We start from the raw sequence: 17808 nt of genomic DNA on the forward strand, positions 1-17808 counted from the left end.
AGACATGCCTAATTGCCCTCTGACAATTAAAACCAATGGCTCATCACATTGGATAATGTATTAAACATTACACCTCACTCAGCAATAAACTCTTCTAACCAGCTCCCTGAGCTGAAGTCATTTCCATTGCCATCGATCCAAAAATAATGTGTGAAACCTGCTTTAAACAGGTCTCTCAACCAGAAAGGGCCACTCAGATGACACATCTATTGGTGTTGTTCCAACTGTCTACTGAGGAAGAGAGCTGGAATCAGCATTCTTGCTGTAGCTGGATGCTAATCCCGGCAGTTTCTATAACCCAAAAGGATCTCAGTATCTGCTTCTCTACTTGCAGTTTTTGGAAAATCAGAATAAAGCATTTTCTTGCTCAAGTTAAAATTTTACATGTAACATTATAAAGATAGTTTAAAACTGTTTGGCTCCATCAAATTCATCTATCACAGAAAGTAATTCAAAATGGAGGCAGAGCACTTAAATTAAAATTCATTTTTTAAGTACTCCTAAACCTGAACTGAATAAACAAACAATCAAAAATGACTAAGTGGCTTTGCACAACCGAGGAAGAATTCAGATTGATTGGAAGAAAAGGTGATCTACTTCTTTTCTGTATAAGTGGAGATCATGACCGTGTTTTAAAATTAAGATGGTGATGTTTCAATTCCTGCGTGTTAAAAATGTATTTCTAAAATGTACTCCCTTTACATTTTTACTGTGAAACTGAAAAGCTCAATTATTTTTGTCCAGCGATGAATGGTTTGAAGTGGGATTGTCACAATTGAAAATTACTTGTTTTGACTATTGCTTGTTAAAAGTAGACTTTGCTTTTCTGCCAATGCTTAAACATTTGCATAATTTTTTCAACATGACTACAAGATCGGAGGAGGTCATAGCACATATCGTGAAGAAAAAAAACGTAAGAAACCTCTAATCAAAATCAGTGATTTAAGTTTATCGAGAAAAAATGAACAGAATAATGAAGTTATATCCCCAAAACACTTCGAAAAATTCAAAAGTTTTAAAATTTAGCTACTATAAACTACTTGAAAACAGATGGAATTTGAAATCTGGCCTCCTTACACCAGTTAAAATATCATGTAATAAAATCAGAATTTGATTTAGTCACCATAAATCAATGGCCCTGAATCTAGAAAATGGCATCCTGGAATACATCGACATCTTTGTAGAACACTGGGACAGGATACAATCCAAACCTGTTTCTTTCTCCCCCTTAAAAGCCCCAGGAAATTAAGAAAGTCCTTCTCATTTTATGCTCGACTGGCTTTGAAATTCTGTGGCCTGCAATTTCACTTCCCTGGGTTCCGCCTTTGCCCGATATCAATCTTCCCTTTTCCTCCTTATTTGAAGCTTGACATAATCTACAAAGGATATAATGGATATTCAAAGAAAGAGGAAATCGAGTGCAAAAAAATTCCATCCAATCATTAATTTCCGCACTGCTAACGTCTCTTGGAGTAAGTCTGTGATATGTATAAACTTTATGACGTATAACTAGAGTAATGCATAGAGCACACATCCCTACAACCTATAGTTCAATGCTTTTATCACTTACAACAAAAGCTTTAGATTGCACAGCCAGCTCCAATTCATTAAAGGCAGACTACAGTAATGTGCTACTAGAGTAACACATACTGTTCCTTCAATGTCATAAGTATACCAGCTACCACTTCATAGATAGCACGGTGCACCTGAACTGTAATGCACTGCATGGAGGATAGACTTCACTGATGCTCTTTTTCTGAAATTGTTCTTGCCCATTTTTCCCTTGTGCTACATTTATGAATGCTCAGCCACTCTTCTATAGATTCAGGTTGAATATGTGTTATTTTCCAAAATGTAGCAGTTGTCATTCCCCAAACTATTGGTAATTGACCTAAAAGGTCTTGAGAAATGGATCACTTTAACTACTGAAGTCAGTAGTTGCTTGAATAGTACTTTTGGTATGAATCTGGATTAAAGGGGCCTTTTTAGCAAATACTATGTCCATTACCTCTCCTTATTCACAGAGCTACGTTACAGTGTTTCAACCCGTGTTAGAATACTGACTATCTTTCACTAGATTTTGGAATCAGACAGTATCATTCAGTTTGGAATTGGTATGAGACTCTGGTAAGCTGATTTGATGGTTCTGATATTTGGAGGAGGAGAAGAATCAGGTACATTAAGGGTTAACCTGGGACTGCCCACTGGGAAGTAAGAAGGCACCTGAACTAGAGCTTAGGTCAGCAGTGTAGAGCTAGGTAGCAACATGTAAGGACATGCCATGGAGTCTTTTCCACATCTATATTCTCTACTTTAAATATGTACATGGTTCAGTAATGTTAATAGGCTTCCTGGTAATTTCCATGAGACTGCTTAATGAACTCTAAGCAGTACACACTACGGGTAGCAACAACCCAACAAAACAATATTCAGGCCAGCAGGGACAAAGGCTTGACTCTCAGCAATTGCTGCAGTATGTCTTTTAAGCTGGAGCTATGAATCAAGTCCAAAATGTCGATTCAATGGTGCGCTATAGCATTAGATATGATCTGCTTAATCTCAAATCAGCTGCAATCACAGGGGTTCTCCATGTCTCTAAGCCACAATTCTCCCTTTAACCAATGCCTACTGAAAGCAGATTTCATTCATCTCATGTTTGTTTTGGGGATACTGAAGATGCAAACTAGTTTGCATAAATAACAACAATTATCGCATCCCCACTACAAAATGTAATTGATCATGTAAAACACAGGCATTTCCCTGTGAAAGGTGTTATGTAAAATTTGAAGATTATATTTAAAACTATGAACCTTTTGACAAGTACATTGAGTAACAGGACTAGGCAGCACCTTCATGCTTAAAACCAATCTAGCTGGATGATAAACAGCTGCCTGGATGGCGACGCTAATTAACAATTGGCATCAGCTCAAAGTCCCAAAATTAGTTCGCTGGTGTGAAGTCAGTAGCCAATGAGCATTCTGGTCATTCATTCTCGTTAAAAAGTCATCATAACCAGTGAAGTCCCTGGTCAGTTCAAGACTGTGGACTATTTAAAGGTCACTAACAGGCAGGCAAAACTGGGAAGACAGCAAATGGATAAATGAACTGCTGCCAGAAGAACATTCATCGCCTCGAGGGGCATTTTTATCCAAAATACCTTAGAGTACTTGATTCCAAACCTTGTCAATCCATGTTTGGAATGTAGTGCAGTGGGCTTGACGAAAATGATGATAACCAGGGATAAGGACAGCATTGTTCACTATCTTCTCAATGAGAACAGCAAGTCTTTCAGCATTGTCAAAGCTGCAGAACCAGGTTGCTCAACAACACCAGAACACTTATGAAATGCCACTTAATATTTAATACCAATCTGCAGAAATAACAGCCAGTTTGCCAACAGACATTGGAATCCACGACCAAGAAAAGATCCTAGTTTAGATAGTACAGAGAACTTCATATTAAAGTCCTTCATTCATTCAACGGGGAGAATGAATGTGTAGTTGGTGCCCTGCAAAACTCCAATATATAAAAAACCTGACCTGCATTTTCTTTCCAACCAGCACCTGCCCCCAATTTTTTTCTTTTCCTTTATAATGTTTAGCACTTTTCCCACAGGTAGTACGTTATGGTAGAGGACAGTTCCCTAGTCCTGCAATACCTCACCCAAGTGGCTTTCTTCATGTATTTAAAAAACTGGTCTTCAAAGTAATGGTATTTCATAGCAAACTACAAAAAGTTCACCAACAATCCTGATATCCTTTATAAGTTTTAGATAAACTTATTTAAGGAGCGGAAGGTTATCTTTTGTGCTGAATTGGCGCATTAATGGCTACAGAGTTGTAGTAAGAGGGTCATACTCCAGAATGCATAATCTACGTAACTCCATTAGCACCAAGGAGTTGAATTCCAATCATCTAGATATAGACCCCAATAAGGTTACAAGCTCCCAAAACAGGTTTGTCCTTAAAAGTCTAAGAATTAGCAAATGTTCTCTTACTGAGCATTTTTTTCCATTGGAATGGGAATGGCAGCTAAAGGTGTTATATTATGGATCTAGGTTTTGTGCAATCAGCCATTGTATTCCAGTGTAGTGACCAAAAAGGCAGTTCCTCAAGGAGTCCTATATTTTCATCTTGAACATCCAGGGTTTACAAGATAGTTGGAATTGTGCAATGGCATGACTGAGAAATACCTCAGATTTACTGTTGATGCATAAAATTTAAGATGGTTTTCACATTGATGGGAGAAGACTAGAGTGTCAAAAATTGTCTATGTGATGGTGCATTCAGCTGCAAAGTGGCACCATCACCTGAAGCATAATCTACAGTATTGAGCTATTTTGAATTTTTAGTTTCAGGACAACAGGTTCTGAGGCCCTCACTGGGTAAAATTGGCCTATACTGCAGCAGAGATCAAAGGCTTATCTAAAACAAAAACAAAAATACCTGGAAAAACTCAGGAGGTCTGACAGCATCTGCGGAGAGGGGTACAGTTGACATCTCGAGTCCGTATGACCCTTCATCAGAACTTAAGAACATAAGGCTTAGCTAAGGTGTCCCTTGTGGTCTTGTATGCTTCTTTCCAACAGGTCAAGCATCCTGGTAAACTAGCTCGGGTCACTCTTGTGGTTTATCCAAAGCTTGTGAAAAGCAAAGTTTCCAATAGATGGGTGAAATTAATCCAATTATCCAAAACCTAAATGAGTTTATAGAAGTTGGCAAACTTTGTCCTCAATCTGTCTTGTTATTTAACTTATTTAATGCTCATTAGGAATATTACAATTAGCCTCAGCTTCTCCCACTTAGGGGAAGGCCAAGGAAAAATAACAAGCAGGATTCCCACTTATAACTTCTTCTGTAATTCTTTCTGTAACATGTCCCCTTGTGGACAGGGCAGGATCATGCTCAAATTGTTTTACCCCTGTAATCAAATCACCTGCTGACACTCATTGTTGTGGTTCACACAGGGAAAACAACCTCTCGGATAAGGTCTCATATGACTGTCAGCAGGATCTGTACCCCTGGTGCACTACCCTTGTGGGAGAAATGCTGAAAATTATAACAGAAGTGAGAAAAAAGGTGTGAGCAGGTGCTCCAACAAATAAACTGTCTATGGATTAGAATAAACGGTTTCTGTAACAATTTTAATATGAATCCTAATCCCATTTGTATGCATTTAATATTAGTTTTAAGAGCAATCTGTACAACAAAAGACACTTTGAAAAACAAAACCAGAACATGATTAAGACAACCAAGTTAGACACTGTACAGAACAGGTTAAAAGGTTGAAAGACTGCCTGCAGATTAATGTTCTGTAGCTAAAGTGCAATATTTGTTTATAAAACAAACAGCTCTCTCGAACAAGAATTTAATGTTATATAAATTAATGGAAAAGAATCTGGGTACAAAGAAAACTTCACTTGAAGGTAACCTGCATTCCATCAGAATATTTAACTTGTTTTAAACTTCTCTAATACATTAAATTTGTCTCTTCTGAAATTTGGTTTAATTTGCAATAGGCAATGTGAACAGTTCACTTAAAATGTCAGTTAAAAATCAGGGCAAGTCTCTTCTGTCTCTTAAGGCTGGCTGACGGAAAGGCAGGCACATACAAACACACAGATATATATGCTTTACACATTCAAATTCCAAAATTCTTATCTATAACTTAAAAAGTACAGTCCATTAAAAAAAAGAATTACACATATTTTAAAGTTGATGCTTTCTAACCCACATCTCAAGCAAAACTCTAAAAATTCATTTACCCAGACTTGGCCATTAGAGTTAATGCTCCCAGTCTCTCTCTTAGTGTCATGAATCCAATCATATTTCAGAAGTTCGGTGTAATCGTTGAACAGCCATTTTATATTTTCACCCTGGTAAACAGAGAAAGCAAATTATTGAAAACACTAAATCAGACATTGCGTAATACTTCATGGAACAACTTGCAGATGAAATCACAATTTGTGTGTGTACATTTTTTAAACTATGATCCACCTCCATTTCAAATAAAATTAAGATAATGATCATCAAACCAAAGTAAACAGTTTTAATTCCAGTAAATGTAGTTGGAAAAACTGGGACTTTAAGTTCTGAAACCAAAATACAGCAGAATTCTTGTGTTCAAATGACTGATGATAATGCCACATAATTACATTTTTTACATTCCACTACATCAAGCATGGGTTAAATTTAGCTTAGGCAGTGTTTCTCCCACTGGCTTTGTGGGTTTTTTCAATGTTTAACTAAGCCACGAAGACTTGTAAGATACCAGATTTGATCCTTAGTCTGTTCTATGTTAACTGATCCTAGCCAAGTGTGAGTGTAAGGATACTGCAACCAGTTTCAACACCCTTTTGCTTGGAGGGGAAAGTTAGCTACAATTCCCACATCTGACTGCTCTTCAGTGATCCCTAATAGAATGAGCGTGCAATCAGCTGAGGAGCACCCCCCCACCTCCCTCATTCTTAGTCATAAAGCACACTAACAATTACAAACAAGGCTTATACATGAATAACAAACACTCAATTAATTGAGGGCCCCTGGTTCATATGAAATTGTCTCACAACACTGTCAGGAAAGAAGGGGAGAGGAACAGAGGAAAAAAGAAAATAAAAACCAAAATTGCAAATATCCTGAACCAACTCCATGTGCCTCAATCACAAATGGAGGAGGAATCAATAACTGGCACCTTTTCCCATTTAACATAGAAAACAGTTTTACAGTAGCATTTCTGAAAAGTAACTGCCAAATTTTAGGCAGCTGTGCTGTGCACTTGTGTCCACTAGGAATTATTTTAAGCTCTTTATCTTGGACCCCATAACAGCTGTAGGGAGAAGAAATTTTCATTCCAAGCCATACGAACTAGATTCATGCAGCAATTTTTTTTTAACAGCAGTTTTAATTTAACAGTAAAAGTACTGTTTTTCAACCAGCCAACTTGTTGCCATATTATCAATTAGTGAAACATTCCATTATATGCTACTACAAAACTAGCCAATTATACTGTATTGAAGTGTGCATTAATCACACTGTACAAATTCTGTGTACAGCATTTAAACAAGAGATCGATGAACTGCTTTTGATTTTGTCCAGTACTATGCACCATTTTAGCATCAACCTTCAACGTCTTAAATTCCAGTATTTTTTCTTACAGTTACAGAGCTCACATAAATGGACTGAGCCACAGAATGCAGACCACAAGTGAGTTAGGTCTAAACAGCAAAGAAGAATATTCATGCCTTGGAAATTATTTCAAATTAAAGAGGCTGAATTAGTTTTTGGGAGGGGTTGGAATTTTTCAAAAGCTCACTGTTTCAATCTTATGGCCCTAGCATTACTAAGCCTTTTTTGTTCAATTGATGCAATCAAAAGCTGCACACGATTAATCTTAACTTGTGCTGTGTCAATGACTTAGACATCAGACAATTATCCAATATAGCTAACTCAGGTTAGCATGATAAATCCAGAACATTCAACAGCTTTTTACTTTTGAGGAAAGTTGAAAATATTTGTCAACTGTTGGAAAAGCTATTAGAACTATTATACAAATTTACACAATAGGGATCAGCTCAGAGGAAGAAAGAAAAAAATCAGCCAAGGTTCCTGCTCCTGTTCTCTATCTTTGACTCTATACAAGCATCTGATGCACCGTGTGGTCAGATACTGGCGCTCACAAATGATCACTTGAGCATTACACCAGGGAGTGGGAGGTCCCTATGGGTTGAGACCCCAAAATCAATGAAGATTGCCTGGAAAGGGAGGACAGTTAATCTTAAAAAGATTCTAAAGCTTTTTGGAATGACCAGTCATTTTCTTCAAAGTTTGCATTTCGAATAGTCCCCTTAAATAACCATCAGCTATTGCTTAGCTACTTTGCTATTGGAAAGATTTTAATCTTCTGCATGCTGGTGATGGACCTAATAGATAATGGGGTCAATTTAATTTATTGCAATTAAGAACTTTTATTGGGGAGGGCGCAGGTACACATGGATCACAAATATTTTTATTCAAATCCGAGTTTTGAAAGTGTTTCGTGGAAAAGGAACCAAACAAGTGGAAATTTCAAAGGCACTGGCCACAATTTTCCAATTTTCCTTGTAGTGCAAGAGGACTGGAGAATTGTAAATGTTACACCCTTGTCCAAAAAAGGGTGTAAAGGTAAGTCCAGCAACTACAGGCCAGTCAGTTTACCCTCAATGCTGGCAAAACTTTTAGAAACAATAATTCGGGACAAAATTAATAGTCACTTGGGCAAATGCAGATTAATTATGGAAAGCCAGCATTTTTTGTTACGCTCAAGTCGTGTTTAACTGACTTGCTTAATTTTTTTCGATGAGGTAACAGAGGGGGTTGAAGAGGGCAATGCCGTTGATGTGGCGTACATGGGCCTGAATTTTTAGCTCAGCAGGCGGGCACAATGGGTGGCCCAGGGATTGGCTGGGAAACGGATTGCCGACCACGATCGGCCCCCAACCACGGTTTCACACTGGCTGGGCAATTAATGGCCAGCCAGTGAAACACGCACTGAAAAGCTCAGTACTGCCAGGGTGGGGTGCGGGAAGAGGATGGGCGCTGACATCAACAAGGGCGAGCACTGAGAGAAAACTCCCTGAAGGCAAAGAGCTACCTCAGAGAGCTGCAGACCTGAAAACCATCAAATAAAGTTTTGAAAGTCAGAAAAAAATGTCCAAGCATCAGAATCAGGCACTTGAAAATATAGGTGATAAACATGCTGCCCACAGGTTTTTCTTTTATTTCATAACGGAAACCTCATCCCCGCCTTGGATGAGGTTTAATGAAAATTGTAAAGGCTGCCTGGCCAATTTGTTTGTCCGCTAACCGCAAGGTTGGACGGACCACGAAAAATTGGAGTCAATTTCTCCGTTAATGGGCTTAATTGCCCTCTTAATTATCGGCAGGCGTGCCCACCGACCAAACCATCACACGAGTGTGGAATGATGTCAGGACACTTGCTCAATGTCATCTCGAGTGATTTCACGTCTGATCATGTTGGGCACCGCTCGCCTGATCAGGGTAAAATTCTGCCTGTGGACTTCCAAAAGGCATTTGATAAAATGCCGCACAACAGACTTGTGAGTAAAGTTGGAGCTCATGACTGAGGTGTACAAAATTATGAGGGGAATAGATAGAGTGGACAGGATAAAATTGTTTCCCTTGGTGGAGAATTCTAGAACCGGTGACATAGATTCAAGATAAGTGGCAGAAGGTGCAGGGGGGACATGAGGAAGAACTTTTTTTACGCAGAAGGTAGTGGGTGCCTGGAATTCGCTTCCCAAGTTGGTAGTAGTGGCAGAACCTCTAAACTCTTTTAAAAAGTACCTGGATCTGCACCTTAAGTGCTGTAAGCTGCAGGGCTATGGGTTGGGTGCAGGAAGGTGGGATTAGAAAGGGCACCTGGATGTCCTCAGGCTGGCATGGACAAGATGGGCTGAATGGTCTCCTCATGTGCTGAAACTTTTCTACAGAATAAAAGAGACAGTAGCAACATGGATACGAAATTGCCTGGGCGACAAGAAACAAAGTAGTGGTGAACGGTTGTTTTCGGACTGGAGAAAGGTTTAAAGTGGAGTTCCCCAGGGATCAGTGTTAGGACTCCAGCTCTTCCTGATATGTATTAATGACCTAGACTTTGGTGCACAGGGCACAATATCAGAATTTCTGGATAATATGAAACTTCAAAGTGTTGTGAATCATGAAGAGGCTAGTGTAAAACTTCAAAAGGATATAGACAGGTTGATGGAATGGGCAGACAAGTGGCAGATGAAATTCAATGTCAAGAAGCCTGAAGAGCTTAATTTTGGTAGGAAGAATTCAGAGAAACAATAAAGTGTTCAATTCTAAAGGGAGTGGATGAGTAGGGGGACCAGGGTGTACATGTGAATAAATCATTGAAGATGGCAGGACAGGTTGAGAGAGTGGTTAATAAAGCATATGGCGTTCTGGGCTTTATCAATAAGGGCATAGTGTACAAAAGCATGTTAAACCTGCATAAAACACTGGTTCAACCTCAACTGGAGTATTGCGTTAAGAGGGTTGTGAAGACATTAGAGAGGCTGCAGAAAGATTCATGAGAATGGTTTGAGGGATGAAGAACTTCAATTATGTAGAAAGACTGGAGAAGTTGGGGCTGTTCTCCTTGGAGAAAGCAGAGAGGAGATTTGATAGAGGTATTCAAAATCATAAGGGTTCTGGACAGAGTAGATAGAGAGAAACTGTTCCAGTTGGCAAGGAAGGATTGAGAGCCAGAGGGCACAGTTTTAAGGTAACTGGCAAAAGAAGCAATGGCGACAAGAGACCTTTTTTACTCAACAAGTGGTTAGGATCTGGAATGCACAGACTGTGTGTGTGGAGGCAAGGTCAATTGAGTCTATCGAAAGGGAATTGAAAAGGAAAAATTTGGAGGGCTACAGGCAAAAGGCAGGGGAGGGGTACTAAGTGAATTGCTCCTTCGGAGGATCAGCACAGACATGATGAGCCAAATACCCTACTTCCATGCTGAGGTCATTCTATGATTCTAAGAGAATTCACATAAAAAAAAACAAAGTAACAGCTAGGCTACTGCAGGCAGTTGACAATGCTACAGCCTTTTATTTCAGCTCGAGTGGGTAGAAGCCTTGTACATTTTACTCAATTAACTTCCATTTAAATCGATAAACCTCTCTCTGGCAAGGTGATAATGAAGAGTTAAAAATAAATCAGTAGTAACCTGTGGCAGCATAGCTGGCAGATCAGAGTACAAGACGGCTTCATAGGCATCAACACTATTCTGAGATCTACTCATCTTACCGAGTTGTTGTTAACTGAAGTGGTACCTGATATGTTTTCCTGCTATGATCATTCCTTCCTATTTCCTCCAAGACACTTCCAGCAACTCTTTTTGATGAGTATATGTATATTAAACCACACTTTCCCTCTGGCAAATGTTCTAAGCAAAGCTCATTTAAAATTTTTGGGCACAGGATCAGTCAGAATGACTGGGGTTAGCGACTATTTGTTTGTACTGGACTAATCTCTCTGGAACGTCTGCAATAAATAGAATACACGTCAGCACAGAATTTGGGGTTGGGGGGTGGAGTGTGCAGAGGAGTGGAGGTGGGGCAGCGAAGAGATTGGAATATAAGGAAACTCCTTATCTTCCCACTGTGAGCAAAGACTGTTCACAGTTGACTTTGGGTTTTTTTGACTGCTACACAATGTGTTGAACAAAGTTGGAGATGCTGTCCTGACCTACATACAAGTTTAGGTGGCCAGAATTTTAAGTGGATTTTTTTCTGGCATTTGTGTTATATTTATTAATGTAAATTGTAGATCAAGACAGAAATATTTTGAAATAAAAACAGAAAATGCTGGAAAAACTCAGCAGGTCTGACAGCATCTGTGGAGAGAGAATCGGGATTAACGTTTCAAGTCCGCCTTAATTCTTCTTCAGAAGAGAAGTAGAAATGTGATGGAATGTATACTGTGGGGGGTGAGCAGGTAAAGCAGAATTAAAAAGGTCAGCGATGGATGGGGACTTAGGAGAGATTGACAAAGATGTCATGGACACAAGACAAAGGGAGCGTTAATGGTAGTGGTGAAGACTAAAGAAGGTGCTTATATTGGCATAAAGTTAAGAAAGCAGAGTGTGTTAATAGCAAAACAAGGGTCAGCATTCTGTGAAAGAACAACATAGAAACAAGCGACAGGGTGACCTTGTAGGCAGTGGTTGGAGAAAAAGGATAAAAAAGGGATAAAAAGGATGAAAAAATGAATTAAAATAAAAATAAGTAAGTAATACATAAAAATAAGTTTTAAAAAAGGATTAAAAAACAAGTGAAGACAGAGGAGAGAATTTGTGATCTGAAGTTGTTGAACTTAATGTTAAGTCCGGAAGGCTGTAAAGTGCCTAATCAGAAGATGAGGTGCTGTTCCTTCAGTTTGCGTTGGGCTTCACTGGAACGTTACAGCAGGCTAAGGACGAACATGTGGGCATGAGAGCAAGATGCTGTGTTGAAATGCAAGTGACAGGAAGGTCTGGGTCATGCTTGCAGAGAGAGTGCAGGTATTCCACAAATTGGTCATCCAGTCTGTGTCTTGTCTCTCCAATGTAGAGGAGACCGCATTGGGAGCGGCGAATGCAGTAGACCAAATTGAAGGAGGTGCATGTGAAGTGCTGCTTCACCTGAAAGGAGTGTTTGGGCTCTTGGACAGTGAGGAGGGAGGAGGTAAAAGGGCAGGTGTTGCACCTTCTGTGATTGTATGGGAAGGTGCTGGGGAAAGGGGGTGAGGTGCAGGGGGATTGGACCAGGGTGTCCTGAAGGGAACTGTCCCTATGGAATACTGACAGGGGGAAGGGAGAGATGTGTTTGGTGGTGGCATCATGCTGGAGTTGGCAGAAGTGGCGGAGGATGATCCTTTAAATGTGGAGGCTGGTGGGTGAAAAGTGAGGACAAGGGACCCTATGATGGTTCTGGGAGGGAGGGGGAGGGGTGCAGGCAGAGGCACGGGAGGTGGGTCGGACACGGTTGAGGGCTCTTTCAGCCACAGTTGGGGGAACCCTCGGTTAAGGGAGAAGGAAGACCTGTCAGAAGTGCCGTTTTGGAAGGTAGCATCATCAAAACAGATGCAACAGAGGTGAAGGAACTGGGCGAATGGGAAGCAGGGTGCGAGTAGTTGTAGTCGAGGTAGCTGTGAGAGTCGGTGGCCTTGTAATGAATATTGGTAGGCAGTCTATCATCAGAAATGGAGACAGAGAGGTTAAAATATTTTGACTGCCTTTTCACCGCGAAGACACCCAGAAGAAATTTTGCTTTTCCAACCTCCAGGATAATTAATTAAGGTATTAGACTGGTTCAAGTTTTCTTTAAAACAGCTGTTCTCTTCAACTGTAGTCAGATGGCAAACAATGAATTCTGTGTTTGGAGATGCTACCTTCTTTTTGCCTCACCATCCTATTTAAATTATATTTACCATGTACCATTATTATTTCTTTTCAATATGTAAGTGAACTTTTCTCTTTCCAGGGTACTCTGACATATCAATTAATGTTGTGGACTGAAAACAACATTCCAATGATTATCTCAACATAGAATGCTTCCTTTACAATCCTTGTCTGCCTCCAAATCCCTCCATGGCTTCATTTTACTTTCAAGTCCCCATTCTCCTCCAGCTCTATGTTCAAGCACACATCCTTTGCTTCTCTACTCTAGTCAATGTAACTGCAAGTTTCTTTTTCTAATTTCTTTAACACTGGAATCAACATGTAAACAATCGCTATTCAAATTACCTGCATCTGTAGTACAGAAAATAACGGCACAGATTTCTCTTTCTCAAAAGCGGTGAACGCAGAGAAGATTACTGTTTTTGAGGGCCACAACGGCACTGCAACTTCTGATAAACTGACTTACACCAAAATCCAGAAATTGTAGTCAGTGCCTCAATGGGCTCCAGAGCTCATTTTGATGGTCTTACCATTCTGATTCTTAAAGCGGCAGGGACCGTAATTCAAGCATGTGACTATTTGCCCACAACTCGCAAGAATTTTAAATGCAAAAGTTTACGACTCACAATCACAGGCATTAGTCAGCAAAGTTACAAACTAGGAGGAATAGGCCACTCAGCCCTTCGAGCCTGCTCCACCATTCAATAAGGTCATGGCTGAATTGACTGTAAACTCCCATCACCCCCCAGTAACCTTTCACCCTATTGTTTATCAAGAATCTATCTACCTCTGCTTTGAAAACATTCAAAGGCTCTGCTTCCACTGGCTTTTGAGAAAGGAAGTTCCAAAGACTCACTAACCTCAGAGAAAAAAAATGTCTTCGCATCTCTGTCTTAAATGGGCGATCCCTTGTTATTCAATGGTGATCCCTAATTGTAGATTCTCCGACAAAAGGAACATCCTCTCCACATCCACCTTGTCAAGGTCCCTCAGGATCTTGTGTGTTTCAATCAAGTTACTTCTCAGTCTTCTAAATTCCAGTGGATACAAGCCTAGCCTGTCCAATTACCCCTTATAAGACAACCTGCCCATTCCTGAAATTAGTTCAGTAAACCTTCTCTGAGCTGCTTCTAATGCATTACATCCTTCATTAAATAAGGAGACCAATATAGTACACAGTATTCCAGATCTGAGTCTGTTAGGAAATAGAGATAAAGTTATATTGGTATTTGTGGGTATTAGCAATGAGTTTTAGTTTTAATGTTTAAGTTTGATTTGTATTTCTGTATCTGTGTGTTAAGAAAGGTCAAACTGAGTTTTAATTTCACTTTAAAAGGTGCCTGCATTTCTAATGAGTGTTTTACGATTCTAAGCTAAGTTTAACAAATGACTAGAGAAACTGGGCTGTTGCCTAGCCACAGGTGTACACAGAAGAACTAGAAACAGCAGTTTGATTTGGAAACTGCTTGAGATCAGTTGGTTTTGAAAGTAGCCACCAAGAGAGACTGGAGCAAAGGGGACAGATAGCAAGTCCCAAGCTAAAGAAAAAATCCAAGGGGAGTGGAACAGAAAAAAGTCCCAAGCAGACCTTCTAGTCAAAGGAAGGACAAGAACCTGGAAAAGGTCCTGTTAAGTGAAGTTAAGAGTGAAGGGCAGAGAGAAAGGCTCCAAGCTTCAGATTTAAAGAGACAAAAGCTGCAGAAAGCTGGTTTAAAGCTAGAATAGCTTACAAGAGACCAGAAGGTCCGTAACTCTTTGCTATGGGCATATGAAGCAGTGGTGTACTGTTGTTGGCTGAGTCAGAGAGAGCATGCGCGTGTGGAAGACAGCTTGAACGCATGTGATGACCCAGGGGAAAGGAACATTGGAAGGAGAGTTTGAAACCCTGGAGGTGAACCCTCGCAGAAGACATCTGAGAGGGAGTGTCGGTTTGGGAGAAGATTCCAAAGCAAGTCCTTGAGCTTTTATTTTCCATAATAACATTTGATGTGGCACCTTATCAAATACCTTCTGAAAATCTAAGTACAGCACATCCACCAGGTTCCCCTGTACCAACAGCACATTGACTCCTTCAAAGAACTCCAATAAATTAGTTAAACATGATTTCCCTTTCACAAAACTATGTTGACTCTGCCCGATTGCCTTGAATTTTTCCAAGTGCCCTGCCACTACTGAGGGGTACGGCATTGTTGGATGGGCCCCTTTCAGGTGACACATTATACCTGCTCTCTCAAGTGGATGCAGAAGATCCCCTGCCACTATATCGAAGAGGAGTAGGCGAGTTATCCACAGTGTCCTGGCCAATATTTATCCCTTGATCAACATCATAAAAACATATTATCTGGTCGTTATTAATTGGCTGTAAAGCATTTGAACATTCTTAAGCCTTGAAAGGTGCTATATAAAAATACAAGTTTTTCTTCTTTTCTCATATACTGTAATCTTCCCAGAGAAGCATTTTAAGAAGCAAGGAATCAGTATTACCTCTTTAACTAGGAGGGCAAGTTACAGGAGATTTATACAATCTTTTGCGGAAAACCACAAAGAATCATGCAATATTAGAGCACAGAAACAGTTCAGTTGGCCCATAAAGTCTGTCTCCAAGAATCACCAAGTTTATACCCACTTTCATGCTCAACCCTCAAATACCTGAATATTCCAGTTTTTATAGCTACCAGTTCCTTTTTAAAATATCAGCTGTGTTTCACAATGTGGCCCCTCATTATTTTCAATGAATTTCAGCAAAGTAATCAATCATAACGTGGATTCAGGTCACACATCAGCCATGATTTCAGTGAACGGCAGAACAGGCTTGAGGGGTTAAATGGCCTAGTAGTGTTCCTATGTTCCTAATTTTTCCTGATCATAACCATAATACTCTTGAATATCTGAAAGTAGTTCCTTAAACCCCTCAGGTCTCATGGATAAAAAAGAAACAGTTGATGTCTCTCCTTACAGCTGCAATTGCTCACCTCTAGTAGCATCAATCTATTACTTTACTTTTACATCCTACTTCTCATGACAGGTTGCACAAAACAGCGGCATGCTAATTTTAGACTGTGTTTATACCATGGCTTTTATGTTGATGGTATTGGATGCTCATTAATGCAAAAATAGCTGATTAACTTGGGAGGCTACTGATTACATGGAAGATAAGGTGAGACAACTCACCAGGAACATACAAATGAGTAGGAGGCCACTCCGCCATTCAATAAGATCATAAGACCATAAGACATAGGAGCAGAAATTGGGCCAATCGGCCCATCTAGTCTGCTCCGCCATTCAATCATGGCTGATAAGTTTCTCAACTCCATTCTCCCGCCTTCTCCCCGTAACCTTTGATCCCCTTACCAATCAAAAATTGATCTATCTCGGTCTTAAATACACTCAATGACCTGGCCTCCACATCCTTCTGTGACAATGAATTCCATAGATTCACCACTCTCTGGCTAAAGAAGTTTCTCCTCTTTTCTGTTCTAAAAGGTCTTCCCTTTACTCTGAGGCTGTGCCCTCGGGTCCTAGTCTCTCCTACTAATGGAAACATCTTCCCCATGTCCACTCTATCCAGGCCTTTCAGTATTCTGTAAGTTTCAATCAGATCCCCCCCCACCCCCATCCTTCTAAACTCCATCGAGAATAGACCCAGAGTCCTCAAACGTTCCTCATATGTTAAGCCTTTCATTCCTGGCATCATTCTCGTGAACTTCCTCTGGACCCTCTCCAGGGCCAAAACATCCTTCCTGAGATATGGGGCCCAAAATTGCTCACAATATTCTAAATGTGGTCTGACCAGAGCCTTATAAAGCCTCAGCAGCACATCCCTGCTTTTATATTCTAGTCTTCTTGCAATAAATGCCAACATTGCATTTGCCTTCCTAACTACCGACTCAATCTGCAAGTTAACCTTAAGAGAATTCTGGACTTTGCACTCCAGATTTCTGAATTCTCTCCCCATTTAGAAAATAGTCCACGCCTCTATTCTTCTTACCAAAGTGCATGGCCTTACACTTCCCCACATTGCATTCCATCTGCCACTTCTTTGCCCATTCTCCTAACCTGTCCAAATCCTTCTGCAGCCTCCCTGCCTCCTCAATACTACCTGTCCTTCCACCTATCTTTGTATCATCTGCAAACTTAGCCAGGATGCCCTCAGTTTCTTCATCCAGGTAATTAATGTATAAAATGAAAAGTTGTGGTCCCAACACTGACCCCTGCGGAACTCCACTAGTCACCGGCCGCCATCCTGAGAAGGACCCCCTTATCCCCACTCTCTGGCTGTCTGGCAGACAGCCAATCTTCTATCCATGCTAATATCTTGCCTCTAACGCCATGGGCTCTTATCTTACTGAGCAGCCTCCTGTGCGGCACCTTGTCAAAGGCCTTCTGGAAGTCCAAGTAGATAACATCCATTGGCTCTCCTTTGTCTAACCTACTCGTTACCTCCTCAAAGAATTCTAACAGATTTGTCAGGCATGACCTTCCTTTGATTTTCACCTCCCCATGCTGACTTTGCCCGATTTTACCATGCATTTCCAAGTATTCTGAAATCTCATCCTTAATAATGGACTCTAAAATCTTACCAATGACCGAGGTCAGGTTAATCGGCCTGTAATTTCCCGTCTTTTGCCTCACTCCCTTCTTAAACGGGGGGGTTACATTAGCAATTTTCCAGTCCTCTGAGGCCCTCCCTGACTCCAGTGATTCCTGAAAGATCACCACTAATGCCTCCACTATCTCTTCAGCCATCTCCTTCAGAACTCTGGGGTGTAATCCATCTGGTCCAGGTGATTTATCCACCTTCAGACCTTTCAGTTTTCCTAGCACCTTCTCCTTGGTAATGGCCACCATACTCACCTCTGCCCCCCA

At 40.5% G+C, this 17808-nt stretch overlaps 1 protein-coding gene across 4 annotated transcripts in view; it reads right to left on the bottom strand.

The window, feature by feature from the left end:
* frs2a (fibroblast growth factor receptor substrate 2a) overlaps window positions 1-17808 on the bottom strand; it is a 100114-nt gene that overhangs the window by 24983 nt on the left and 57323 nt on the right. For all 4 annotated transcript variants that reach the window (XM_041216237.1, XM_041216236.1, XM_041216238.1 and 1 more), the window contains one exon: window positions 5765-5875. The gene's annotated coding sequence lies outside the window, so the exon portion shown is untranslated. The remainder of the gene's footprint in view (window positions 1-5764; window positions 5876-17808) is intronic.

Source organism: Carcharodon carcharias, chromosome 21 (assembly GCF_017639515.1).
Source record: "Carcharodon carcharias isolate sCarCar2 chromosome 21, sCarCar2.pri, whole genome shotgun sequence".
NCBI lineage: Eukaryota > Metazoa > Chordata > Chondrichthyes > Lamniformes > Lamnidae > Carcharodon > Carcharodon carcharias.